The sequence below is a fragment of the Octodon degus genome, unplaced genomic scaffold (assembly GCF_000260255.1).
Source record: "Octodon degus isolate 3935 unplaced genomic scaffold, OctDeg1.0 scaffold00014, whole genome shotgun sequence".
In the NCBI taxonomy this organism is placed as follows: domain Eukaryota; kingdom Metazoa; phylum Chordata; class Mammalia; order Rodentia; family Octodontidae; genus Octodon; species Octodon degus.
Window position 1 is genome coordinate 9,066,340 of NW_004524590.1, and position 27,564 is coordinate 9,093,903.

A 27,564-nucleotide genomic window follows, 5' to 3' on the forward strand; every position below is an offset into this window, starting at 1 on the left:
AAACTGTTTCCTTTCAGGTGTTAGAGCCCCGGCCAAAGGAAGTTCCGGCCGGACGACTTTTAACCACACACTCCTGACTCCTCTCTAGCGCTTCCTATTACACTGAAGGATCTTTCCAGCGCGATCTTACTTAGATCCGGCGTCTGTCTATCCCAACTCCCAAGGGGCCTAACTTAACACTGTCACCCTTTCCTGCAGGAACCTTTACCCTACGGGTCCCCATTAGGGTCAGGCAACACCCTTCTTGGGGCAAAGGCTGGCGACCCGGCGCTAACGAAGCCCGCCTGCGCCTGCGCAGAGGAGCACCATAGAGAGGCAGCCGCCTCTCTGGTCTCGGTTTACACTCTCTATGGTCTAGCCCAGTTGGTGGCGGTAAGGGGAGAAAGGGAGACTGCACTGCGCAGGCGCTGTCGGCTTTTCTCGCTCTTTTTTTAATCCCCGCACCAAGCGCTCAACCTCATTGGGGTGGAGGAGAAGGCGGCGGCTGCCGGGTCTGCGGCGGTAACAGTAGCGAATAATAGGCTGTAAGTACCGGGTGAGAATGAGGAGGCTTAGCCCCGAGTCCTCCCGAGGCCCCGGGCCCCTTCCTCGCGGTGGCGGGCGCGGGCTCTGGATGGGGGCGAGGTCCGGCGCTGTCATCCGCTCCGGTGTGCACTTTGGGGGAGGGGGCGCCCCGAGGTGGGAGCCGGCGGAGGAGCGGGCTGCGAAGGTTGTTTATCGGACTGGCAGGTCGCTGGTCCCAGGCCGCTCTGCGCGGGAGGGGGCCGCGGGAGGGTCCGCGGGGCTTTGTGCGCCCCGCTCCTCGCCGCTCTCCAGACCCCACCCCGGGCCCCCTTCCTGACCCGAGGCTCCCGGCCGGGTGCAGAAGCCCTCGAAGCCCAGGACGCGCTTGAAAGGAGCCGCGGACTGCGAGGGGAGGGGGCTGTGGAGAGAAATCCCACAACAACTAGTCCTCGGAGAATGATGGGTGTGGAGCCAGATCCGGAGGGAAGGGGTGCCGGGGAGGCGGGCGGGCGGGCGGGCGGGCGGCCGGGGTTCCCACCCGGGCCAGACAAAAGCGGAGCGAGCGGCGCCGAGGGAGCAGCCGCCCGGTGGGATGCAGAGGGTCGCCTTGCTTCCTGGGGGTCTTCTGAGAGCTTCTTTCCAAAGCTGGGAAAGCGGACAAGTGCCGAGTTCAGCCTGTGCAGCCTCATCAACTTGCCTTTGTTGTTCTTGGGTATTGGCAGCCGCTCTGACGAAGATGAGTGTGTGATCTTGCACGTTAGCCTGGTTGGCTACAATGGAGCTAATCGAGTTTTGCTTTCCGGCTTTCGGAGCAGCTCGGATGAGTATGGGGTTTTCCAGAGTCTAACTTATTACATAATACTTAAAAAAATAGTTGTACTTATTTCTAAAATTAAAAAAAAAAAAAGCAGTGAGGTGGAAGCTTCAAACGTGTTGCATTGAGGTGAATTTCTGTATAGTGGTGTGTTTTCGTTAATTGCTGACTTACTCGTAGCACCTGTGAGCTCTTTAAAACATGACACTGTGATGTGTGGACCTGGCAATGGGAACTTTGGGTTCTCCAGACCTTGGGGAGGCGGTGATGCAGAGTGGTCGAAAGTGAGGAACAGTTGCACCGTGCCGCGTACTCACACGCACCATATTTAGGTGCCACAGATATGTATCAGGTCTGGCCCTAGAAATTGTTACTTTAATTACTGTCATTATTTGTGACATTTACTGAGCTTTGGCCCATTTGCTCATGGAGGGACTGGGAGAAGAGAAACATTGATGCGGAGACCCTGTAGAGATAAGGGAAATAGCACCATGCCCCAGAGCATGGACTATTATTTTAATTCTCCATTTGCCAAGAAAGATTTAACTTTTGATGAACTGTTTGCTTATTCATCTTTGTCAAATTGTCTAATTGCACTAACAAAGCAGTTAACATATCTTTTATTTATCATTGTTTTTTAGGGCTCACATGTAGAGCTGGTTTAGATTTCTTTTTAAGTTAATTTTTATTTAGGAGTTTTCAGCCGTAGCTTTTGACTCTTTCAAGCGAAGGTTAACCAAAGTCAGAACTCTTCTGAAGAGACTTCGCTGGTAGTGGAGGTGTCAAATACTGTATCTCCATGTTATAGTTGATGTGGCTAAGAGGCTTCACCACAAGTTTATATTAGAATGAAAAATTCGTTTCTCTTAGTGTATGAGGTGTTCGAGTTAACTCTCAGATGTACCTTTATGTAAAAGAGGAAAGCATTTTTTGTACTGATAGCAAGCAAAAATCTGCAGCTTAATGTGTTATGCTTCAGTAACTTCTGCGATACCATCTCTCAAGTGTAGTTTAGATGATGGGAACTTGCTTTTTATAGAGCAAGATTTCAGATCCTTAAAATAGTGTCCATGAGTGGTGAGAACTGATTGGCCAGAAGAATATTAAGTTTATTATTCAAATATGTTTCATTTTGTTTGCTTTTGAATTTAGACTTTTCTTTGCCTCAGTTTTTTCTTGACACTATTTTCTTGAATAGTGTCATAATGTAGAAGTTGAATGAGATTCTTTCATGGGCCTGAGACTTGTTCAAGATTCCATTTATTAATAATCTTGTACTTGCAAAACACTTTTTAAATAAGCAATGCCCCCACCCTTTTTCAGTACTGGGGGTTGAACTAAGGACCTTCATGCTAAGCTACCTTCGCATACCTTTTATTTTTTTTTATTTTCAGACAGAGTCTTCCCAAGTTGCCCATGCTGGGCTTGAACTTGCTCTCTTCCTACCTCATCTTTTGAGAGTGCAAAGATTACAGGTGTGTACCCCACACCCTTTTTAACTAAACAATACTTTTTATTTTGTAGTACTGTGGGTAAATATTATAATTACATAGGGGTAAGTATTAGGCTTAGGGCCAAGTTTTAATTATAATTGTAATAGCTGCAAGTCTGGTTGTCACATTAAATAGAAGGAATACTAAGCAGTAAAACATAAATGCTTTATAAGTAGAATCTTTAAAAGATTTTCTTGAAATGAGAGGACCTTTTTTTCTATCAGTCTTTTATTTATTTTTTTTCTTGGTACTAGGGAGCGAACTTATGCCACTGAGCTATATCCCTGGCTCTATTAATCTTAAAAACTAAACAAAGAACAAATCATCAATACAGTTTTTGATTTGTATAATAATAATAATTGTTATTATTTGGTTTCTTGAAACAGGGTCTTGTTACATAGTTGAGACTGGCTTTGAGCTCACTTTGTAGCCCACCACGGCCTTGAGCTCATGGCGATCCTCCTGCCCCAGCCTTTCAGGTTCTGAGATTACGGATGTATGCCATCATACTTGGCCTGTGAAAATGTAATTAAAAAGAGAACTAAGCTGTCTTTATTTAGTGCCAGCAGGGTATCATCTGTGAAGTGTCTGTGTATGTGTTGGACTTACATCTCTAGAGTTTGGTGTGTCAGGCTTTAGTAGCTACTGCAGTAAAATTTCTTTAGTTCAGATGATGGAACTGAAGCACTAGAATGACTGACTTGTTTAGCTTCTTTCTCTTGCTTTCTTGTCCTCTTTGTGTTCCAACTATTTCTGCTACACCAAATGATTTGCTATTTCAGATTCCTATGGCATGTGACATCTTGCCTGTCCTCTTGGGACTCTGAAGATCTAGCTCAGATATACTGAGATGGTGGCGTTTCTTCTGTAACACCTTTGTTTACTTCTTATTCTCTGCTGGGGGGTCTCCTCCTCACTTCATGCTGTTCTGGGGTATCTATCACCTTCCTCCTTGCTTATGTTCACCCCTGGGTATTTCTTCTTTAAATCCTTGGGGGCAGACACTGTCTTTGTAGAACACATGTTGTACCTCTGTTGCTTACTAATGTGACTTGTATAAATAGTGGAAACTGTGTCTATGAAGTAAGTATGTTGTAGCATGGACTAAGGGGATTTGAGCTTTGGAAGAGCTCTGAGTTCTGTATCTAACATTCTCTCTACCTTATGTCTGCTACATTCTGATCATTAGCTTCAAACTGTGGCCATGCTTCTCTGTTCCTGCACAGGCTTTCGTTACAAGAAAAACTGTAGACTGTCCTCAAATCTGCCCCATATCCGTTTACTTGTCGACAGTAGTTATTCCCCCTGCAGCAACATGAATTAAGTCTGTTTTCTCCACATAATAGCCTTTCATGTTTTCCAGGACAGTTATCAGGCCATCACTAGATTTATCAATTAGATTACTTTCTAAACTCATTTTAGGCAGCCACCAGGTACCAGGAGTACAGTTGAGAGCACATCCACAGTCTGTGTGTTTCAGGGGCTTGCAGTCTAGGAGGGGAGACAGCCATAGCATGAATTGTAGTGGAAGTAGGCAGAGAGCCAAAGATCCTTTGTTCCCTGCTGGGTTCTTCGTGTTCGTGTTTTGGTGCTGGAGGTGGAGCTCAGGCCTGGCTGAGTGTGTCCCAGCAATGAGCTGCACCGCTGAGTCCCTTCCTGGCTTGAGGGAAGCTCATCATGCTTTCTTTAGACAGCTCAGTTTTTACAGTGTTTTTAACTTCAGTGTATACAGTGAAACAGAACATTTTGATATGACCTAACCAGAGTATGCAGCTATTTTCTTAGAAAACTGTTTCAGTAATTTAAAAAAAAAATTTTTTTTTAATGGTTTATTTATTTGGTATACATTCTCACTATGTACCTCAGACTGGTAGTGATCCTCCTGTTTCAGCCTCCCCAGTGCTGGGATTACAGGCGTGCTCCACCACGCCCAGTTTTGGTGGTGGCATGCATGCCCTTGGTTCTGGGGATCAAACCCAAGTCCTTGCAGTTGCCAAGCAGGTGCTTAGATGGCCAAGCTATCTCCCTAGTCCTGTATTGGTAATTTTCAAACTTTGTTGTGTATTCCTACTATGCTATAGCTAGTCATGCGACTTTGAGCTACTTAAATAATTTATATTTTAGAGTTTTCATCTATAAAAACAAAGAGAAAGGTAGAGCAGTGTTAATGGTAGCATACACTATATGGTTGTAAGGATTAGATGACATAAGATGTGCAAAGTGCTGAGGACAGTGACTGACATTTATTAAATGACATGGTTGGAGTTAATACTGATAAAAATGTTGTTGTTACACTAAGCAAGTCACCAGAACAGCTTTGGGAACTTAATACATTAGAAGTGGCCGGGCCTTATTTTCTCTCTTCCATGTAGAGATTTTGATCAGGTAAGCCTGCACAGGGCCTAGGCAGCCACAGCTTTAACCCCTGGTGATTCTTAGATACTCCAAAATGAGAACCTTGAAGAAAAAAAAAAAAGAGAATTCTGTAGCACTTTCTGGGATTGGATTAGCTCTTACAAATTTATTTATTTTTTAATATTATTATTTTTTTTTTAGCTCTTACAAATTTAAAGATTTAGTTCCTCCTCAAGGGCTTGAATGAGGAAAAAAAAAAGATTTGGATGATGCAGATGATGGTAAAGACATGGCCCCTAGTTGTAGACTTCTGGGGACATAACACAGCTCTTTATTAGTTTGGAATGCATCTTAAACACTGATCTTCATTTTTGTGGAGACGAATGAGTGCGTTCATCATAGTAACAGCTAGATTTTAAAAAAAGAAAAATGATTTTGAAGGCACCTTTGCAACTCGAGCCTCCTTGTCTCCTTCCAAAACCTGTGAGGTGGGTGCCTGAGATCGTGTCCCTACCCTGTCTGTTCGCAGCTGAGGGCTGTGGCCTGCCACATGGGAGCTAGGAGAGCTGGGCCCTCTGTCTCCTAGCCTGATGTTCTTTTTCATGTGGACAGCATGATCTCTTAGCTACATAATTTCGTTAGCTTTTATTGAAGTTGTGGTTCATAAAGTCCTCTGATCTTTTGGCTTTGTGAATGTCTGCCAAAGCAGATTTCCTCTTTTCCTTTGGTGTATATACATTTGCTTTTAAAAGATGCAAATTTAAGGTTTTATGTTTACATCTGTCTACCAAGATAAATCTGTTGGGGAAGAAACCTAGAGCTGGCCTGTGGTCATCTGTTATCAGGGTACACTTGGGCTAGTCGGCTTTGTTCAGGACAGCTGAGGTCAGCCTTGTGCTTTCCACCCATCTCAGTAACTGTTCAATTAATTCTGGAGGCAGAATCAATTTATAGTCTTGTTATAGTAATAAAATAATATTATCATAGTAGAAGTTGAGAAAGCAGAGGGGAAAACCCCAATTTAGCCATCTGAACATTAGCCTTTCTTTGCAGGGAGGTGGCTTGGGTTTGGACCTGCGGCTTCATGCATGCTGGCAAGCGCTCTGCCACTGAGCTACAGCCCCAGCCTAGCTGTTCTTTCTTAGTATATCACCTTTGTGATTGTCCATGTGCCCATACTTGGAGGTACGTTTAGGTTTTGCATACTTCATGAATAGTTCTTTGAAGTTATGTAATATACATTATTTTCTTCTTTTTTTTTTTGAGAGGGGAGTTGCTGTGTAGTTCAGGCTGATCCCTTGCTCCACAATGTAGCCCAGACTTGTTTTACAGTGGAGATAATCATCCTGCCTCAGCCTCCTGAGTGGGAGGATTATAGTGTGCTCCGCCATGCTGGGCACATCATTTGTTTAAAAAAACCTTTCTTATATAGTATTTGAGTTGATATGACAAATTTAGGTAAGCTCTTTGAGATTCTTTTTTTTTTTTTTTTTTTTTTTTTTTGGTATTTTAGGGAAGGGTCTACAGGGTGTTCAGGGTCTCACTACTAGATCAGGTTGTGGTGATCTGCCTGTTCACAGCTTCCTGAGAGCTGGGATTGCAGGCATGCACCACCAGCGTGCCCCTCCCCGGGGGCAGGGCTAGCGCTTTAGCCACAGGATGGAGCCCCAGCCTCTGTGCCTGCTTGCAGGCTCTTTAATCTGCTGAGCTATTTGGCCGGCCCCTCTTTGAGATTCTTGACATGCAGATATCTCTAATTCTGTTATTGTGTATAATATAATGACTCTTTTTGAGTATTACACTTCTTTTATGTTGTTATTACCATAGGATAATTTCAATGAAGTAAGATTTTTGAGTTGAAGGTGTTACCATACTTAAGACTTTTGAAATACCAGGCATGGTAGTGCATGCCTATAATCCTAGCACTTGGGAGGCTGAGGCAGGATTGCTGCAAATTTGAGGCCAAACCGCACTACAGAGTTGAAAGCCAGCCTAAAGAACAAGACCTTGTCTCACACACACACACACACACACACACACACACACACACACCCAGATTATTGATACATATTGTCTGCTTGTTGACCAAAAATTTCTACTTATGCATAATTTCCCAAACAATCTAAGTATACCAATTAAGCAAAAGTTACCACCTCCTGCTAATTTGGTGAAGTATATTTTTTGCTTCTAAAAGAAATAGTTGGTACTTTGTTTTTCTTTATAATTGTTTATTTTAAATATAGTCATACGGGATATTTGTGTGAAGGTACTGTATGAAACTTGTAATAGTTGTTGCATACATGTAATGGGCCTTATTTTGTGTGTGTTGGCAATAGCGTTTCCAAAATCATTGCATTTTTAGGTGAGCAGGAAGAAAGTTCAGCTCCTGCTTTGTGGGATACATTGGTGTATTTATTCACATTGGAATGTGACCTTACAACAGTTTTGCGACCTGGCGTCAAGTGTTTCTTTAAACAGTTGTATACCAGGCCCCAGCCTAAGATGTTTTATAATCAGAATGTCTGTGAGTGGGACTGAGGTATCTTTTTCTTTTTGAACAGGTTCCATGAGTGCTTACAAGGCCACCAAAGTTTGAGAGTGGCCTCTGGACTCTGCCTTCTAGCTAATTTTCTTCCATTGTGTCTTTCTTGTGGGTAGAAGAAGACTGTTAGGAGCGGGTGCTCAGACCTGCTAACAGAGGCCCGTTGTGTGGAGAGTCAGTTGTGCAGCAGTGCCCTTCCTAATGAAGAGTAGTCGCGCTCATTCTAGGAACAATAAGCCAGTCTGTAAGAGAAATTGAACTGCATTAAAACAGCTTCTCGGAAATCTCATTGGGCTGCTGGCTGTGTTTTATTTAAGTTCTCAAAAGTCATGGCGTTCTCCTGACCTGAACCCATTTCCTGCTCAGCCTTTGGTAGGCCTGAGGGTGGTGCGTGGGCTGTCTTATTGTCACAGTAGCAAAAGCTGTCCAGGTTTAATGTCCACCATTTGCTGAGCACTGGCTTGGGTGTTCTACACATCCTTGTACCAGTGTTTGTTTTTTTTTTTAAATAACATTTAAAGTTAGGTGCCATTTTCATTTTGTAATGAGAGGAAGCTGAAGTTTACAACAGTTGAATAATCCGCAATCACACAGCTGCAGGGTAGCAGTGCTTGGTTTTCAGATTCTTTGGCTTCTTTTCCATTTATCTCTCCTTTTTTCCCTTTTTTTTGTTTCTAGCTCAGGTTGTTCCTTGTTCATTAAAGGTCATTGTGCTGCCTTGGGGAAAGTGCTGAGTGCTACCACCATTTGGCAGCGTTTGAGGACCACTCCCTGGAAGGGCTGTGGGAGAGGGAGGCTTTCCCTTAGGGTTTCCATAAGGCTTAGAGCTGATGCTGACAGTACCTCTTAGATTAAATTCCCTGTTCTGAAATCGATCCTTGGGTAATCCAGGTCACTGAAGACCTAACACAGACTTCTTTTTAATTTGTGTGTGCACATGTATGTGCGTGTTCATGTGTACGTAACTGTGGATTGAACCCAGAACTTCACCGATAATAAAATAGGCCATTGTAGGCATTTGTAAGCACACAGTTCAGTGACATTAATTGCTTTCAGTTTGCCACCATCCCACATCTGCTCCCAGGCCTTTCCTCACCCCAGATAGAAGCTGTACCTATGGAGCAGTAACTCCTTTCTCCTCTTTCCCCTTTTCCCTGGTGCTTTCTCATCTCATGGGTTTGCCTAATCCTGATTTTTCATGTAGGTGGAATCATACAATCTTTGTCCTTTTGAGACTAACTAGTTTTGCGTAGCATAATGTATTTGAATTTGTATCTGTGTCATAACCTTAGAGTATCTTGATGGTATTTCTTTTTTATTGCTAAAAAATATTCTGTTGTATGGATATACCACACATTTATCTGTTGATGGAATTTGAGGCATTTTCATTTTTTGGTTATTGTGAATAATGCTGCAGTATATATGGTGTATAAATACTTCTGAATCTCTGCAATTTTTTGGGTGTCTGTCTTGGATGGAACTTTTAGGTCATATTGTAATTCCTTCCTTTTATGGTGGAACCAGGGATTGAATGCAGGCCCTTGCACTTGCCAGGCAAGCACTTATTCTACTGAGCTAATTCCCTGGCCCCCAGATTGTAATTCTTGATGTAAGTTTTTGAAGTAAATACCAAACTGCTTTGCACAGAGGCTGCATCACTTTACATTCTCATCAGCACCACATGAGAGTTCCAATTTCTCTGTAACCTCACCAATACTTACTATTTTGTTTCATAAAAGTTACTTTTATTATATTTATTTACAGAATGTGTGAAGTAGCATCTCATTAGAGTTTTGGTTTGAATTTCCACAGTGACTATTGTTGAGCAGCTTTTCTTGTGTTTACTGGTTGTGTGTACTTTGGAGAAATGTCTATTAATATCCTTTGCTTATTTTAAATTTTTTTTTTTGTGGTACTGGGAATTGAACTTGGGGCCTTTGCACTGAGCTACATACCCAATCTTTTTTTTTTATTTTTTATTTTTTAATGTATTTGGTTGTTACAGGGTCTTACTGTGTAGCTGGGATTCATTGAGATCCTCCTGTTTTCAGCCTTCGCAGTGCTGGGATTACAGGTGTGCGCCACCATGCCCTCAGTGGCCCACTCAGCCCACCCTATTCTTTAAAACAGGATACCTGAGTATTTTGTATTACTGCTTTTCCTCTTAGATGTGTGAGACACTTAATAAATGAGTTTCCTTTCCTTTTTTAAAACTGTGTATTTAACTGGCTTTTTTAAAAAGATTCTCAGCCTGTTTTTTTTTTTAATCAAATTTTATTGGTACCTTTTACATAGACATAATGATTACATTCATCTTAGAGAATTTGTATCTGTACATGATATAATTTATTTATTTTCCCATTTCCCTTCCTTGCCTTCAACATCTCCACAGTCTGCCCCATTTACAAAGCTTTGTCCATTTTTTCTTTTCTTTTAAATTTAATTTTATTATTTTTTTACTTTTTCCTTCTTTCCTTTGCCCTCCTCCCTGTCTTGTTCCCCTCCCCATTTACCTTTCTATTTACTGTTATACATTTTGGTTCTTATTTACACTTTCGGTTTCTCACACCAGAGAAACATTCGTTATTTACATATGTGTTCTATTTATTTCACTTAAGAGTTGTCTCAAGGTACATACATTTACTCAGAAATGTCTTAATCTTATCCTTTACGGCAGAGTACTATCTACTTCATCATATTAAAAAAAAATCACATCTTTTTCCATTTACAAGTTTCTGGGTATTTAGGCTATTTCCAAGATTTGAGTAGCTATAGACTGCTGTTATAAACATGGGTGTGCATATATAACTGTGGTATGATGTTTTTAATTCTCTCTCTCTCTCTTTTTTTTTTTTTTTTTTTGCTGTAGCAGGGATTGAACTCAGGACTCAGGACCTTGTGTTTGCCAGGCAGGCTCTTAAGCCATTGAGCTATATCCCCAGCCCCGATGTTTTTAATTCTTTAGCTGGGTAAAGTGGAACCTCGAATGTTTTGAGGAATCTTCACACTAATTTCCATGGTGGTTGCACCAGTCTACACTCCCAACAATGTTTTATTTTTATTTTATTTTAATTTTAGAACTGTGGATTGAGCTCAGAACCTTACTTGCATGTGTTAGCATGTGCATTTCCACTGGTCTATGCCTAAAGCCTCTGTTCAACTTTGAAATAGTTTTGTATTCCACAGATATGGTTTAAGTACCTTCAGAGTTCCAGTGTGTGCTGTACTTGTTTCCTAATCTTCTCTGTTGCGGTGGAACGTCACTGTAGTGCCTAATCTGCTACTGCTGCCCACATCCTTATGGTACCTAATCTGGAAGTATGCAAGTGTTGTCCTTAACCTTCGTTGATTGAATTGTGATGTTGAACAGATATTTGTGAACATGTTTAGGTAGTAGTCGAAAATCCTTAGAAGATTATTGTCTGTGTATTAAAGAATTCTAGGTTTTTCACTCAAGTCCTTTGAAGTAATTTCTCCAAATATAGGGATGGATATTTCAATGCCTTAGGAATTTTGGGGCTGATAGATAGTATTTGGATAATCATGCTGGTGCATACCTGCAGTATCAGAAGTCAAGAGGCAGGTGCAAGTTCAAGCCCACCCTGGTCTGCGTAGCAAATTCAAGGCCAGCCTCAACTATGGACTACTTAATGAGACCCTTTCTCAAAAAAAGGATACATTTCATGAGTGTCTGAAGTACGTTTACATTGCTGTATGTGATTCTGGTGACTGACTTCTAAATTGGAAATTTGACTCATTTTAGGATGATGTTGTATGACTTGACCTTCCTTTTTGAGTTTTGACATATACTTAGTTTTAAAATTGTTTTGAGTTTGTGCAATATGTATGTATTTTTTAACAAAAATGTAATCGGTCACATTGAAAGTTCTTTTGACTAGAAATTCCAAAGCTCACCTAGTGGAGAAGAATCTGCTGCTTCTGTCTGGGCATCCGTTATCATAGTTCCCCCATCGCACCCCAGTGTGGAGTGGTGTCTGGGGTACCTGTCACAGGCAGTGGGACTTCCGCTGGGAGTCCATTCTGTAATCTAGTCCAGATGCAGTGAAGAAGGCTCATCTTGAAGGCCAACCTGTGGTATTTTGTTTTTCGCTAGATTTTTGGTTCCTGAGTAGGTGTTTCTAAGCATCTTAAGTAAAAACTGAGATACTGATTGTTAACCAGTTGTTTATTTTATAAGGTATATATTGATGATCCTCATTAACAACAGAACAAAATTATTTGTCTTTTTATTTTCTAAATCCAAGCAACATAACATGAGAGAGGACAGGGCAAATTTAGTATTTCATACGCTTTAAAGATAATTGCCAGGGCCGGGGAGATGGCTCAGTAGAATAAGCCCTTCTCTCGTAAGCGCGGGGGCCTGAGTTCAATCCCCACTTCCACCAAAAAATAAAAATAAAAAAAATAAAAATAAAGGTAGTTGCCAATTAACTAAGTGATTCACCAAAGGCTTAAACTCCCTTGGTAGTAATAATGGCTTCTGTCAGGGACGGTAGGAAGGAAGAATGTTCTCTTTTACTTCCTCCATTCTTTTTTAGGGAGAAGTTGGGCTGGTGTGTGTCCAAATCTATATACCCTGTATACATCATTTGCCTGCAGAGTTTGATCCAAGAAATACTCTTATTGAGTACCTTACCCTCCAGGCTTAGACTCCTTTTCCCAAAAAGGTGGCCTTTTAAAAAGAATGCCGTCTGCTGAGCGTGCTGCTGCATGCCTGTAGCATCAGCAGTCAGGAGGCCGACAGGAGTTCAAGCCCAGCCTGTGTAGCACATTCAAGGCCAGCCTGAACTCTGGACTACTTAGTGAGACCGTTTCTCAAAAAAGAAAAAGAAAAGAAAAATAAAGTGACCTGATCTGATTGAGGGAGTTAACGATTAATGTGATGTTATAGCTTATGCTAATTGACCTTACCAATTAGGACTGATTGGAATGCCAACCACATTGTGGCCTGGAACTGAATTTCTAAAGTAAACATCATAGAAAAAGCTTTCTATTCCATCATTCTTTTCAGAATTTGGAGTAGATGTCTGAAATTGCCAAAGGAGCATTTGTTTGGACAAAGTAACAGTATTTGGCTGAATTATATAGTAATTATTTTATAAAATTATGAAAGCATGACTCAGCACCGGAAGATGGGGACTATCTCATTGTAATCATTTGGTTATCTGACATCTTTTAGGGAGGATAGGGACAGAAGGGCGTATTATTACCCTTCATGCAGAAGGGTGTATTAATAGGAATTGGGCCTACAAATGCAGAACCTTTAATGAAAACTGCTGCCATTAAGAGAGTTATTCTAAGTGAAAGTAGTTGAGGCTCAACAGAATCCTCAACAGACTGTCTGTAGATTTGAGAACAGGGAGAACAGTCTCTGCTTCTTTCCCAAAGGATCTGTGTCAAAGAGAGAAGGCAGACAAGCGAGATGGTTGATTCAGTGCCTTAAGAGCGCCACCACAGAAAGACCATGGTGGGAGGGCTCCCTTACGCCTGATAGTGTCTCCAGGTTTGTGTGTTAGAAACTTCATGCTCAGATTCCTCTGTGGAAAGTAATTAGGATTAGATAAGGAGGAAACGCCCCCACAGTGGTACTAGGGGCTTTATCTTGAGAGAGCCCCACGTGAGCACACTGGGTGCCTCTCAAGCAGGGCCTTCTGTTATGTTATGGTGTAGCGAGGCAGCCCGCAGCCAGGTGCCTGTGCTGTGTTCCTGGGTTTCCCAGCCTCCAGAACTGTGAGCTGAATACATTTCTGTTCTTTATAAATTACTCAGTCTCAGGTATTCTGTTACAACAACAAAAAATAGACTTAAAAGAGCCTCATCATTGGAGCTAGGGAAAGACTAGCCTCTTTCTGTTTTAACCTCAAGCTGTGAGGTCCTGAGTCAAATATACAGCTCCTGGTTGGCACTTATAGGCCTGTCTCTTGACTTCCATTCATGGTAGACCTGTGTTGCCTGGAGACATGGCTCGTGACCATGGGCTGAGAGACCGACTCTTGGCAGTATTCATGCCATGTTCTAATTTTGTGAAGTGGCCACAGATAAGTCAGAAAGCACCTTTGCTGAGAGAAGATGCCTGTTTGAAAGTAACATCTTTTATTAGAGTCCTAGATTTTAGTAAAATTAAACTCTTTCATTTTCAGATCTTTACTTGAATCAAATGATCAATAACTCAATTTTGAAATTTTGTGGCTGGGAGTTAGACATTGTCCTTTGGGAAACTGCTGTTGCGCTTGTTTCTGATAACGATGGCACTAATATGCGGTATTTTTCATTGTAGTTACAAGCTTATTATGTGCATTGTTGACTATAGAGTTGTAAAAAAAAATGCCTAGGGGACATTTCTTGTAACACTTTCCTCTTCCCAGGGCTGAGGATTGAATCAGGGCCTTATGTGTATTAAGCAAAACTGCTACCTCTGTGCTATGTCCTTTTGTGTCTGTTATTGTTGTAGAGGAGAGTTATTTTCATCTTGCTTAAATTACCTAGAAATGAGAATATTGCTAGCTAAATGCATGGATTTTTTTTTTTTTGGTACTGAGAATCGAACTTAGGACCTTACATTCTCCAGGAGGTGCTGTGCTGCAGAGCTAGATCTGTAGCCTGCATGAAAGTTTCCTGTGATAAAATATTTTTTTTGAACAGTCATATATACACATAATTTAAAATGTTAAGTTTCCCTCTTGACTGCCATCTAATCTTCCCTAGAGGCCTTATGTATGTAGGTAGAACCAGAGCCTTAATGTGTATTAGGCAAGTGCTCTATCATTGAGCTGTACCTTTAGCTTTCTCTTCAATTTTTTAAATGACTAGTATAGCTGGATATTACAATATTTTATGTAATATAATTTGATGAGCCTTCTGTAGATGAGCTTTCAGTTTTTTCTGCACCAAGCCAGTCTGTAATAGAGTCCTGTATTTAATACATTAGAAAAATGTATTTTCAAAATAACATATAACTGTGTCATGTCATTTTTGAATTAAAACATAGCTGTAGTTCAGTGGTCAGCAGTAAACTAGGGCCAGGTACACACCTCCCTAACAGCTACTCTTCAGGCTAAGGCAGGATTGTGAATTTCTACTCAGCCTGCGTAATTTAGTGACACTGTCTGAAATGAATGAATGAGCTGGATGTAGCTCAGTGTAAAAGACCTAAGTCCAGTCCCCTGATTGGTGGTAGGTGAGAAAAGAAAAAAGAAAAAAAAGGGGAGGGAACTGAAAACTTGTCTTGATTTTGTCTTTTTGGCTTACTAATTGCATGTACTAATTCCGTGGCTAGATGAGTTTCGAGAATAAGTTTTGTTTCCTTGTATGTGTTTCTAAGGCTGCTTCTGGAGATGAGTACTAGATACAGTTTCCTGACTCACTGTTTCATGTTTTCAGTTATTGGTATCATAGCTGATGATGGCTTTGGTGTGATTATAATTCTGTTTAAGTTTACATCCAACCTTCTAGTATTTATTGACTAGGGTATGGGTTACTAGAAAATGTGAACAGATACTGTTCACACCTTTTTTTCTTATGTTTTTAGCACAGGGTGTACAGGGTCTCACTGCTTAGATTGGACTTGTAGAGAGTCTCCTGTTTTTCAGCCTCCCAAGTGCTGGGATTACAGGTGTGTGCCACCACGTCCAGTCTCAGTCTCTGCCTCAGCACGCCCTGGGGTCGGGGCCAGCCCTGGCATGGCAGGTGAGGGATCAAACCCCAGCCCCTGCGTCTGCCTAAGCAGGCACTTTACTGTGCTGAACTATCTGGCAAGCCCGATATTGTACTTACTAATGTTTAAAACTTACATTTTAAAAATAATATGTGGTTTAAAAATGTAAAGGTATGCAAGGAGAGAGTAGAAGAGTAGGTCTTCCCCCACCTTTCCCAAAGAGTCTCCAGATGGTATGTGAACGTGCAGACCATTACATGGGCTTTGTGAGACCCCAGGATTGTTTTATTGGTCCCACCCTTGCTCTTTTTAACATTTATTATTTTTATTATATTAATAGTACATTTTTATTTTTAAAAAGGTAGTGTTAGCATTTTAGTGTATTTTGTCCATACTTTTTCTATGAGTGAAGAATATAAATGGGTAAGTTTTTGGTTTTGACCTTGATCTCACCAAGCTACCTATGCCAGTCTGGGCCTCCTGAGGTTTAGTGATTTTGCTAGGTACCTCAGCCTCTGGAGTAGCTGCGATTACAGGCTTCTGCCACTGTGTTCAGCTCTTTATTTTCTAAGTGAAAATGACATAAAGTTCCTGTTCTCTAGTTTGCTTGCTTTCACCAAAATGATTGTATTGATATCTTTATAGGGCTAATAAGAACATATTTGTGCTGTTACTCTTAGTACCTACATGGTCTGCTCTATTAGAATTTCTTTGTTCTCAATTGTTGAACATTAAAGTTATTTGATTAATTTTTATGGTATAGGGTCTCACTACGCAGCTCAGACTCATAGTGATCCTCCTGTTTTCAGCCTCCTGAGCGCTGGGATTACAGGTGTGTGCCACTATGCCCGAACTCAGGGGCTGGCTCAGCGCATGCAGGGAAGGGGCTGGTGTGGCATGTGGTACTGGAGATTGAACCCTGGTCCCTCTGCTTGCCTAAGCAGGTGCTTAGTCCAATGAGCTATCTCACTGGGTGATTAATTTTTATGAATAGCTGCAACAAGCAGCTTTATGCAGTGTACACATTATGGCATAGTTGACAGATTATTTCCTTAGATGAATTTTATTTTTATCAGTAGTATGTTTGATTAAAGCATATATTTGATTATATTTAGTTACCTTTGGTTTTATTTTATTTTTTTGAGGCAAGGTCTCACTGTGTAGCTCAGACTGGCCTTGAACTCACTATGTAGCCCAGGCTGGCCTCAGACTTGATGTGACCCTCATGCCTCAACCTTCCAGTGCTGGGGTTATAGGTGTGTGGCATCGTTCTGGGCTCAGTTACATTTTTTTTTTTAATTAATTTTATTCAGTTACATTTTTAAGTGCTGGGGTTTTTTGTTGTTGTTGTTATTTGTTTAAATACAGGTCTAGGGTGATTTTTAGTTCTTTGGTGTTTTAAAAGAAAGCCACGTTAATGCTGAGTCCGGATCAGTGAGTGTTGAGACAATATTGGAGCGGTCACAACTCAGCTTGGAAGCCAGCTGCACCATCTGTGTGTTGCACATTTTGGTACACGCTAATATTGTTAAGGCACACATCTCTTTTTGTGCTTTGACATTTCCCCCAACCCATAAAACCTGAAGGCCAGCATGCTATTTTATTAATTGTAGTGCTCTTATAGTTTGACTGAGAAATACCACAAAATTTCCTTGTTATGGAAGCATAGTGAAGTACATATTTAAACTATTGTGCTTGAAGTGTGGTTGAGGAAGGATTAGGAAATAGTATAGGAAATTGTCTTAAGCGGTCTGTCTGTTACAAATTATTTTTCCTTACCATTTTACTTCGTGCTCAAAAGATTTGAAGTAAGTCCAGTAAGATCTGATTTCTTAGTACACGCAGATCTAAAACTCTCACTGCATGTTTTCTTCCTTCGGTGAGTGTAGGGCTCCTTAATTTTGACAACTGTGTAACTAAAGGTTTTTCCTGGTCCATCAGGTTCTGTTTCCTCAATATGTCTCCAGGCTGGAGCAAGGAGGGTGAGAAAGGAAAATGGGCTTGGAGGGTAAGGGACCATAAAAGCCTGTATTTTCATATGTATCAGGGTACGTGTCTAAGACAGAGGTGGCCACAAGTGCCTTTACACTGGTGTCACTATTGTGTATAGTATTTTCCCTTTTCATTGTGCACTAAGAAGTCATCAGAAAAGTAGCCAGGGAGATGGCTCAGTGGAATAAGCGCTTCCCTGGCAAGCACAAGGGCCTGAGTTCAATCCCTGATTCTGGAAAAAAAAAAGAAAGAAAAGTAGAGTGTGGCAGGAAAGCATCTGGATCCGCTTCATTGGACTACATGGTTGACTTGTATTCTACCCCATACTTAGACCTCAGAGAGGGTGGTGCTGGGAGATTGGCAAGCACGAGAGGTATGCATTGCATTTAGGAAACTAGGACCAAAGTCCTGTCGTCACGTGTATTTTTAGTTTTTTCTTCCTGTTTTTTAAACTGTTCTCTTTGAAATAACTACCAATTTACAAAAAGCTACAAAAACAACGGTTTTTTATTTCTCTGTCACTCATTTTCCCTCAGAGGTGGTGTATGTTTGGTTGATTCTATCCCTTTCCCTCTGCCTTGTTCCTCTGTCCGCCTGCCACCCCCTTTTTAATTCTTGGTCATAACTTTGACTTTTCGGTGGGAAACACTGAGGGAGCTCTCAGAGGTAAAGTTGTGGACCCCTTTCCTGGAGCTGCTGGTGGGACACATGTAGCTTCCTTTTCATCTGCTCCTTGTGGACCACGTGCATAGCATGTGGTGCTAGGCCAGTTATTAGGTACTCCTCTCACTAAGGCTTTTCTGTTCTCTTTGAGAACACTTAAGTATGTGGGTATATCCTTTGTTGTTCATTTTTATAAATTGTATGTACGCGTGTGCATCATACTCAGGCCTGTGTTTATCATTAGTATGGACAAACAGTGGCAATTGGGTGAAAATGGCCCCAGATTGGTAGTTGGAAACCTTGGTTCAAATCCTAGCTCTGTTCCATGCTTACTGATCCTACAAATCAGTTTAATTCCAAATCTTTGGTTCTGTTTTCTTATGTAAAATAGGTTTTGCAGGATTTGGTGGTAATTCCAACACTTAGGAGGCTGAGTCAGGACCATTAATGCCATCTTAGGCTACATAGTCTGTTCAAGGGCAGCCTGAACTACATGGTGAGACCGTCTTGAAAAACCAAACCAAATAACAAAAACCCAAAACCCAAAACAACTTTGGTAATGATACTTAGAAAAGTTTTGTGGAGGAGAGACAAATTGGCATTTGTATGATCACTCAATGAATTGGAAAGTGCTGTTTCAAATGTGAATAACGATGTTTATCTTGGTTTTTATTTATAGTATTTGTTTATAGTACTATGGATCAAGCCCTGGGCCTCATGCTTGTTAGGCAACTGCTGTCCCACTGAGCCATGTCTCAGCTCACCATGCTTGTTTTCAATTGAAGTAAAGGCTAACCGTAATCGATGCTGGTATTATACTTTGATTGTTTTACTCAGTAACAAGAAAAGCTCATCTAGATTTTATATTCCCAGCCTTCTTAGACCTTCTGTCTTCACAATAAATACCCAGTACTTAAATGGTTTTCTTTTTCTTTCTTTTTTTTTTTTTTTTAACTGTGTGTAACCCAGCTCCCTTGGGAAATTTAGGGTGGCCATGTCAGCTGTCATACTATCGAATGACATATCCTATGCTTTCTTTTTTCTTATTCACTGAAGTCTGGGGATTATCCTGTTTAGAAATGTCTTAGAAAATCTCTCAAACTGCTGTACATGCATCTTCCTATTCAAGCTTCGGAGCAGATTTTGCATGTGGAAATGCACTTTTCATGTGGTTCAAGAAGCCAAGATTTTGTTTTAAAGGGGGCATCTTTAAAATAAAAGGATATGACATTTCGCTGACCTTCTCAGACCAAAAAGCTACAACTCTTGTTGCATAGGTCCTGCTTTACCTTGGTCTTAACCATCCAGTAGAATAGTATGAAGACGAAATATAGGAAATAAAGCCATGCTGTTATGTTGAGTTGTGGGGGACTCAGGTCAATAATTTCTGACATTGCCAGTTAAACAGAAGACCCAATGCTATTATGGGCTACTGGACTCTTCTAGAACATTTTGCTGAGTTTACACACCTATAATATTCAATAACGGAACTTAGAAAAAATGGGGTATACCGATGAATGTCCATTTTGTATTTGTGTATTCCAAGTGGTTAGGATAGATATATAGTTGCATTCTCTTAATGAATAGAATGATTTGTTCTAATGGTGTTTGTAAATAGGATCACAAGTCCACTTCTTGTACAGCAATTAACCACTAAGAAGAATATATGCAGTGTATTATATGTTGACACTGTACTTCTGATTGGATTTGAAACTGTCTCATTGCTGTTTATCAATAAAACTTTGAAAAAAATAAATAAAAGGATATGTAGCATCAGCAATTAGCATACAACTGAGAAATAAAATCAAACATTAAGATTTAGGTGATTGGCATATTTCATTTTCTTAAACCTAGTCTAGATACAAGCAAACTCATAAGTCATGAAGGGGCAGACATCTGTAAGACACCTGCTCCCCTTATCAGTAGGATAAACTTTATTTTCAGGAACATATGGACACTCTATAGGATGAATCATAGGTTATGTCATAAACAAGCCTCAGTATATTTAAAATAATTTAAAAACCATACAAAGTATTTTCTCAGATCACAGTGAAGTGAAATTAATAGAAGGAAAATTTGAAAATTCACAGTTATTGAAATTAAGGTACATACTTCTAAATCATGAATGACTCAAGAAAAATCACAAGGACAGTTAGAAAATACATGGAGGTAAAAGCCAACAAAATACGGCATATCGTGGTGGTGATGCTTGTTATCATGGAATTGCGCACTTAAAAATGGTTGAAGTGGTAAATCTTATGTATGTTTTACCTTAACTAAATAAAATCCTGGTACTTATTTGTTGAGTAATCAGTGTTTATTGGTTACCAGCTATGTTCCGTGAGACAAAATAATGTGCCGTAAATTAGAAGATGTGACAAGGGCAGTGCTTTAGAGAAATTTATGACTCTTGAAAGTGTATTAAAAAGAAAAGTGTCAGTAACCTAACAGTAGACTCAGGAGGAATAAGCTAACCTTCTACCTTAAGAATGAATAAGAGAACAACTAAATTCAAAGGAAGAAAAATAAATACTATATGGTAAATAAAATAGAGCAAAAACATAGAGAAAATGGACAGAATAAAAATTTCTAAGGCCAGCAAAATTGACAAAGCTTGAGCTAGACTGACCAAAGGAAAAACCTCACATGACTCATAAAATCAGATGTGAAAGAAAGGATATGGTTATTGATCTTAAAGGGGGAAATTAAAGATCATTAGGAAATATTGGGAACAATTATATGCCAACAAATTAGGCAACTGGGATATATGCATTTCTAGAAAGACACTGAAATTGTCTCAAGAAATAGAAAATGTGAACATATCAGTAACAAATAGAAATTAACAATCAAAAACATTCCAGAGATAAGTGATTCTATCAAATATTTAATGAAGAATCAGTGTAATTTTCTAAAAACTCTTTCAGAATACAAGCAGCACTTTCCAGCTTACCTCTCTGAGGACATTATTCACTGTGTACCAAAGGCAGACTGAGACATCACCAGAAAACAAAGCTAGAAAACAGTAGCCCTTATAAATACAGATGCAGAAGTTCTCAGAAGAATACTGGCAAACTGAATCCAGCAACATATCAGAGGGATTATGAACTATGACTGAGATATATCCCAGGAATGTACAGTTGATTAATTATCTAAAGATCAATGTCATATGCAATATTAATCAAGGACAGTGAGTATAAAGTCCTCTTGGCTGTAGGAAAGCATTTGACAAAATCTAACGTCCTTTCATGATAAAACTGGTAAGTAGATGAGGAATGGAAGAGTACTTCCTGGATGTGATAAAGGCACCCAGCTGACATCACTCATACTTAAGGACATAAGATGTCTTCGTCCTAAGATCAGGAATATGATAAGGGTGTTCCTTTTTTTTTTTTTTTTTCTCCACTTCTGTTCAGTATTATACAAGTTACTTGAGAAAAAGGAGGGAAAGTCATCCAGATTGGACAGGAAATAAAACTATCTGTTTTTAGAAGCCGTGATCTTACATGTAGACTATTCTAGGGAATCTATTATGAAACTATTAGAAGTAGTTGTGTGTGGTGACTGAGGCCTTTAATCTCAACACTTGGGATGCCAAGGCAGGAGGAGCACCATGAGTTCAAGGCCTGCCTGAACTACACAGTGAGACCCTGTTTATTTATTTATTTATTTATTTAATTGAGAAATAAATATGAATGAGACAGTTTCACAGTTGATTAACAGGACAGTTTTGATAGTCAATACACTGTACATTGTTATCTTCTTAGTGGTTATCCATGATACAAGAAGCAGACAGGATATCCTGTCCAAACACTGTTAGTACACCTCTTTCTTATTGAGTTAAGCGAAAGTATCTGTAAATTTATCCTACTTTGTATATATAAATACAAAATGATCTTTCCCTTGTATCTTTATTTATTTATTTTTATTTATTTATTTATTTTGTCCTGTCAGAGGTGAATATTCTATTGGCATCTAAATACTATAAGTGTTTGAATTCAACAAACAATCTAACACTGTCTAGCAGACTATAATATTAGTGGGTTATCCTCAGAAGTTATTGACTTGAGCCTTTTACAGCTCATCGTATTAATATGGATTTACTTTATATACCTCATTTTTATACTTTTCTTCTGGATGGTTAAGACCAAGATATAGCAAGACCTACATACCCAGAATTCTAACTTTTGTATCTGATAAGGTCAGCCAAGTACTCTCAGGATTTATCCTGTAGCCCTGTACCACCTTTTGTACATCCTTTTGTCAGTGTCTGACCTGAGGATGAGTCACGGCCATTGCTTGACCAATTTGCTCTCTGTGAAAGCTTGAGAAAATGTTTTTTCTCTCCATGTGACTCTCCCCAGGCTCACTTTAGATCATCGAACACATTTCTCTGTGGCTCCATAATCTTCTTGATCAGAAAATTTGGAGCACAACTGAGTTACATGTTGTTACAGTACAGGTTCTCCTATGTCCCGAGTCTTCACTGACCTTGAAAGGCTAGGGCCAAAATGTTGGCTAACCATGCAGCCCTTCCTTTTCTCCAAATTTTGATCTGCTAACTTAGGTTGTTAACCCTCCAGAAGAGAAGCTAATTAATTAACCTGCAATATATGCAGTTCGGTTTATCCTATCTGTAGAAATAGCAAACATTTTGGCATATCCTGGAACAGGTATTTTCCATCAGATATTGATATGTTGAACTTTAAGTCCTTACAGAATATGAAGGAAAAATAATTTTATAAAAGTAGAAATAAGCATTTACATATTTTTACAAAGAAATTTAGAAACCTAGTCATACGGAATTGTAAGTCCTTATATTAGGGAGACAATACGACATTTGCAGATGTGGGTCTGGTTTATTTCACTAATAAGTATATCTTCAAGGGGTATCCACTTAAATATGAAGGCTTCAAGTTTATCATTCTTTATAGCTGAGTAGTACTCCATTATGTAAAAGTACCACATCTTTTTCAACCATTCCACATGTGACGGACATTTTGGTTGTTTCCAAGTTCTGAGACCCTGTTTCAAAAACTAAAAAACAACAACAGAATAAAACCAGTGAAAACTATTAGAACTTATATGAGTTCAACAAGATCAATATACAAAGATCAGGTATATTCCTGTATATTTTCAGTGAATAGTCTGCAACTAAGAAAACAATTCATAGAGCATAAAAAAGAATTAAAAATTTTAGTAGTTAAAAGTGTGAAACATACTCTGAATTATAAAACATCATTGAAAGAAATTAAATATCTAAATAAATAAGCCATGATGGATTGGTAAACTTAATATCATCATGGCATATCCTTGTCATGTTAGTCTGCAGATTCCACATAATCTCTATTCCAGTCCCAGCTGCTGGTTTGCAAAAATTGAAACCAGTCTTCAAATTTCTGTGGAAGTGCAAGGGACCTCAAGTAGCCAGACCAGTCTTGAAAAAGAACAAAGTTGGAAGACTGTCCTAGCTTTCTACAGGATACAGTAATTGAGACAGTCAGGGCCTTGTACAAAGATAGACATATAGATGAATGGATAGAATAAGAGTCCAGAAAGAAATGGTGACATTTATGGACAATTTTTCAGGAGGGTACAAGGACGGTTCAGTGGAGAAGGAATAGTTTTTTTTTAGTTAATGAAGGTGAGACAACTGGGTATCCACATACACCTAAAGAAAAGAAAAAAGCTAAGTGGCTTTTATCCAAATAAAAAACTTCATTTTAAATAATACCATCCAAGTGCTGACCAAATAGCTCAGCAGACTAAAGCACCTGTTTAGGCAGAGCACAGGGACCAGAGTTTGATCCCCAGTGTTCTGTGCTGGCCCCGTCCCGGGGGCAGGCTGAGATGGTGATTGAGATTGCATGTGGTGGTGCACACCTGCAATCCCAGTGCTTGGCAGGCGAATCACTGTGACTCCAGTCTATATCCATGTAGTGAGACCTTGTAGATCCTATATTAAATACCTAAAAAAGAAAAAAATAGTACCACCCAGAAAATGAAAAGATATTTGACAGATTTACAGAAAATATTTGTAGAGCATCACATTATAAAAGACTTTCTTAGACTATATCTTAAAAGTCATGATGCGTAGCCTAGCTAAAATGTGAGCAAAATATTTGATTAAATCTTTCCTTAAAAGTGATGCCCAGGGCTGGAGAGATGGCTCAGTGGTCTAAAGCACCTACTTGAAACAAGCTTGGCAAAGCACAGGGACCGCGGTTCGATCCCCAGCACCACATGCCAGCCAGACCCGCCCCCTGGTGGACTGAGCTGGCCACACACACACACAATAAAAAATAAATGTAATAAATAAAAATAAATAAATATTTAAAAAAAAAAAGTGATGCCCAAATGACCAGCATGTCCATGTGAAGATGCTCTGAATCTTTAGTCTATAGGAAAGTGCAAATCAAAAACCACAGTACAGTACTTCCATATACCCCTGACAGGGCTGGCTTCAGTAAAAAAGAGGGGCAAAGACTAGATTTGGCAAATTGTTCAGAAATGCCTGTGGCAATGATTTATTGAGGTCAAAGGCAGAAATAGTCCAGATAGTATCAAGTGATAAACAGTATGTATAATATCTAATCAATGGAGTGTTATTTAGCTACAGAAGAAGTGAAGTACTGATACGTACTGCAATGTGTGAGTGGGCAAACCTTGAAAACGTGCACTAAGTGAAAGATGCCGGACCAGAAAGGCCACATATTTTATGGCTTCATTTATATGAAGTGCTCCAAATAGCCTATGAAAGATTATTTGTTTCGTAGGCTTAGAGAAAAAGTGAGTGCTGAAAAATAAGGGGTATTGGCCTGGAGAGATGGCTCGGTGGAGTAAGTGCTTCCTTGGCAAGCGCAAGGGCCTGAGTTCAATCCCCAGTTCCGCAAAACAAAAAATAAGGGGTATCATTTTGAGGTGTTTGAAATGTTCTGAATTAGATAGTGGTGATGGTTGTACAACTTTGAATATAGTAAAACTACTGACTTCAGGGAGAATTTAATAGATTGTGGTGTGTGGGAAAGCTATTACTAGAAAATGTAAGAAGCCATTCAGATTCTGTCACCTGATTTTGTGTTGGTAAACAGAAATGGGGGAAAACTGGCACAAACAGTGAAGCTAAGTGAAGCTGTCTGTGAGACACAGCAGAAGTCCGTCGCTGGTAGGTTGGAGCGGAAGTGCAGATTTGCTCTTGGTGGAGAGCCAGCGTGCTGGCCACCGCCTGGCTGTGCTGCGCTTCTCTGGTGAAAGGCTGGCTCTGCTGAGGCCTGTCACCTCCACGGAGGGCCTTCTTTGGGTCGCTGTAATCCATTTTATTATGTTTCCTACCAGGGTTAACAGCCTAGGTAATACAACAAATTGCTGTGCTGCCTTTATCAGCCTTGTGTGTGTTTATGTATTTTGCATTAGGAGAATAAAAACAGCTTTTGTTTTGGATTAATAAAATTGTCCTTGTTAAATAACTGCTGTTCCAAAGTTTTGAGGCTCATAAAGTATCTTTGTTTTCTCTTTTTAAAAAATAAGAACAGTAGAAGAAACTTCAGTAGGAGAGAAGACACTCAGAAATCTATTACTCATGCGCTGGGCATGTGCACACCTATAATCCCAGTGCTGGGGAGACTGACAGGAGGATCACTACCAGTCTCAACTGTAGCAAGACCCTGTATCCAAAAAAAAAAAAAAAAAAATCTCTTACTCAGACATCCTTTATTATTTTACATAGCTTCCTTTTTGAAGAGGTCTTACACATATGATCTTTCTTGGGGGGGGTAGGGTCACATGTGGCTCAGGTTAGCCTTGAACTCACTGTGTAACCTAACTTGGCCTTGAACGTGGGGCAGTGATCCTGCCTTTGGCCCCCGAGTGCTGGTGTTACAGTGTGTGCCACCACACTAGGCTCACGTGAGCTTTAAAAAAAAATGTTTTGAATATTGTGTGTCTGTATCTTATACAATTTCACCTTCTGTTAAGGTTTTTTTTTTTTTTTTTTTTTTTTTTAACCTTACTTCCCATGTTTTGGTGCTATTAGGAATTGAACAGGCCCTTACATTGAGTTTCATCCCTGGCCCTTCAGATTTATTTTTTTAGATTTTGAGACGAGATCTCTAGAGGCTTCCCACACTGGTTTTGAACTTGTTATAATCCTGTTGCCTCAGCCTCTTGAGTAGCTGAAGTGATGGGTGTGTACCATGTCTTTCATTTTAAGTTACATTTTTATAATAATTTTTTCACATAGGCTTTTTTTTTCTTTAAGTCTAGTGATTTTTTTTTTTTTTTTTTTTAGAACCAGGGATTGAACTCAGGCCCTTGAGCTTGCCAGGGAAGCGCTTATTCCACTGAGCCATCTCCCCCGCCCCCCCCCCCCCTTTTTTTTTTTTTTGAGACAGAGTCTCACTATGCAGTTTGGGCTGGCCTTGTGCTCAGTAGGCCAGGTTGGTCTCCAACTCACAGCGATCCTTCTGCTTCTGCCTCCTGATTGCTGGGATTACAGACGTGTCCACTCCTGGCTAAGCTTTTTTTTTTTTTTAAGAATAAGTTATAAAAATCTTTTAAATTATGGTTGATTTAGAACACATACAAGGTAAATAAAACAGTAGCCCCTCATGAACCCCCCCATGGGCTTCAGCAGTTCTCAGCGCACAGCTGTTTCTCCTCTAGAAGGAGTTTGTGAGTGTAGGGAGAGGCAGAGTGGTTCTTAGATTATGCACCCGCCCCAAGAGAAGCATTCAATATTAACTAAACTATAATTAAAATTCTTTTCTACTTTCACAGTGTACATTTAGGGAAAAACAGTTAAAGTATCTGAAAGGACTTAAAAATTTCTCATTAAAATATCAGTGAAGGCAAATACTAATCATTTTGAATACCTTATCTGATACTCAGTGTATATTTTCCCTTTTTCTTTTTCTACTTCTTTTAGCTAACTGATCCACTAATCCACTAGCTCTATTTTCTTAGGAATTTTAGACTTTATTCTTGATTTACACTTTAATAATAGGTATACATTCCATTCCAGTGTACTGAAAGGCAGGTTTTCATCCATTGTGAAGTAGTAGTGTTTGATTTTTGAATAACATTTTATTTGTAGTTTAAAAAGTAGCATGTATTCATTATAGAAAAATTTTAGAATCTATATAGGAAAGCACAAAGATTAAGAAATGTGTAATCTTGACCAGAGAATAATCAACATTAGTGATTTTCTCATTTATGTGCCCTGCCTTTTTAATGTAATACAATAAAACAACCATTTATTCATTTATATGAGTGTTATATTTTGTCACGATTACACTGTAAATTGCATACACTGGAAAAAAATTTTAAAAATTGCACACATTGGAGTTCGTGATTACATAGTTGGGATGATAGGTGTGCAGCATCTCTTCCAGTTTGTTTCTTTTTTAAAAAAGATATTTATTTATTTATTTTATTTGAGACAGGGTCTTACTACACAGCTCAGACTCATGTCTCATCCTCCCCAGTGCTGGGATTACAGGCATGCACCACCACACCTGCTTGTGGGGCTGGC

At 39.8% G+C, this 27,564-nt stretch overlaps 1 protein-coding gene across 19 annotated transcripts in view; it reads left to right on the top strand.

Annotated features, from left to right (window-relative positions):
- Window positions 1-363: 363 nt before the first annotated feature.
- Clasp1 (cytoplasmic linker associated protein 1) overlaps window positions 364-27,564 on the top strand; it is a 264,734-nt gene continuing 237,533 nt past the window's right edge. For all 19 annotated transcript variants that reach the window (XM_023709745.1, XM_023709750.1, XM_023709751.1 and 16 more), the window contains exon 1: window positions 364-524. The gene's annotated coding sequence lies outside the window, so the exon portion shown is untranslated. The remainder of the gene's footprint in view (window positions 525-27,564) is intronic.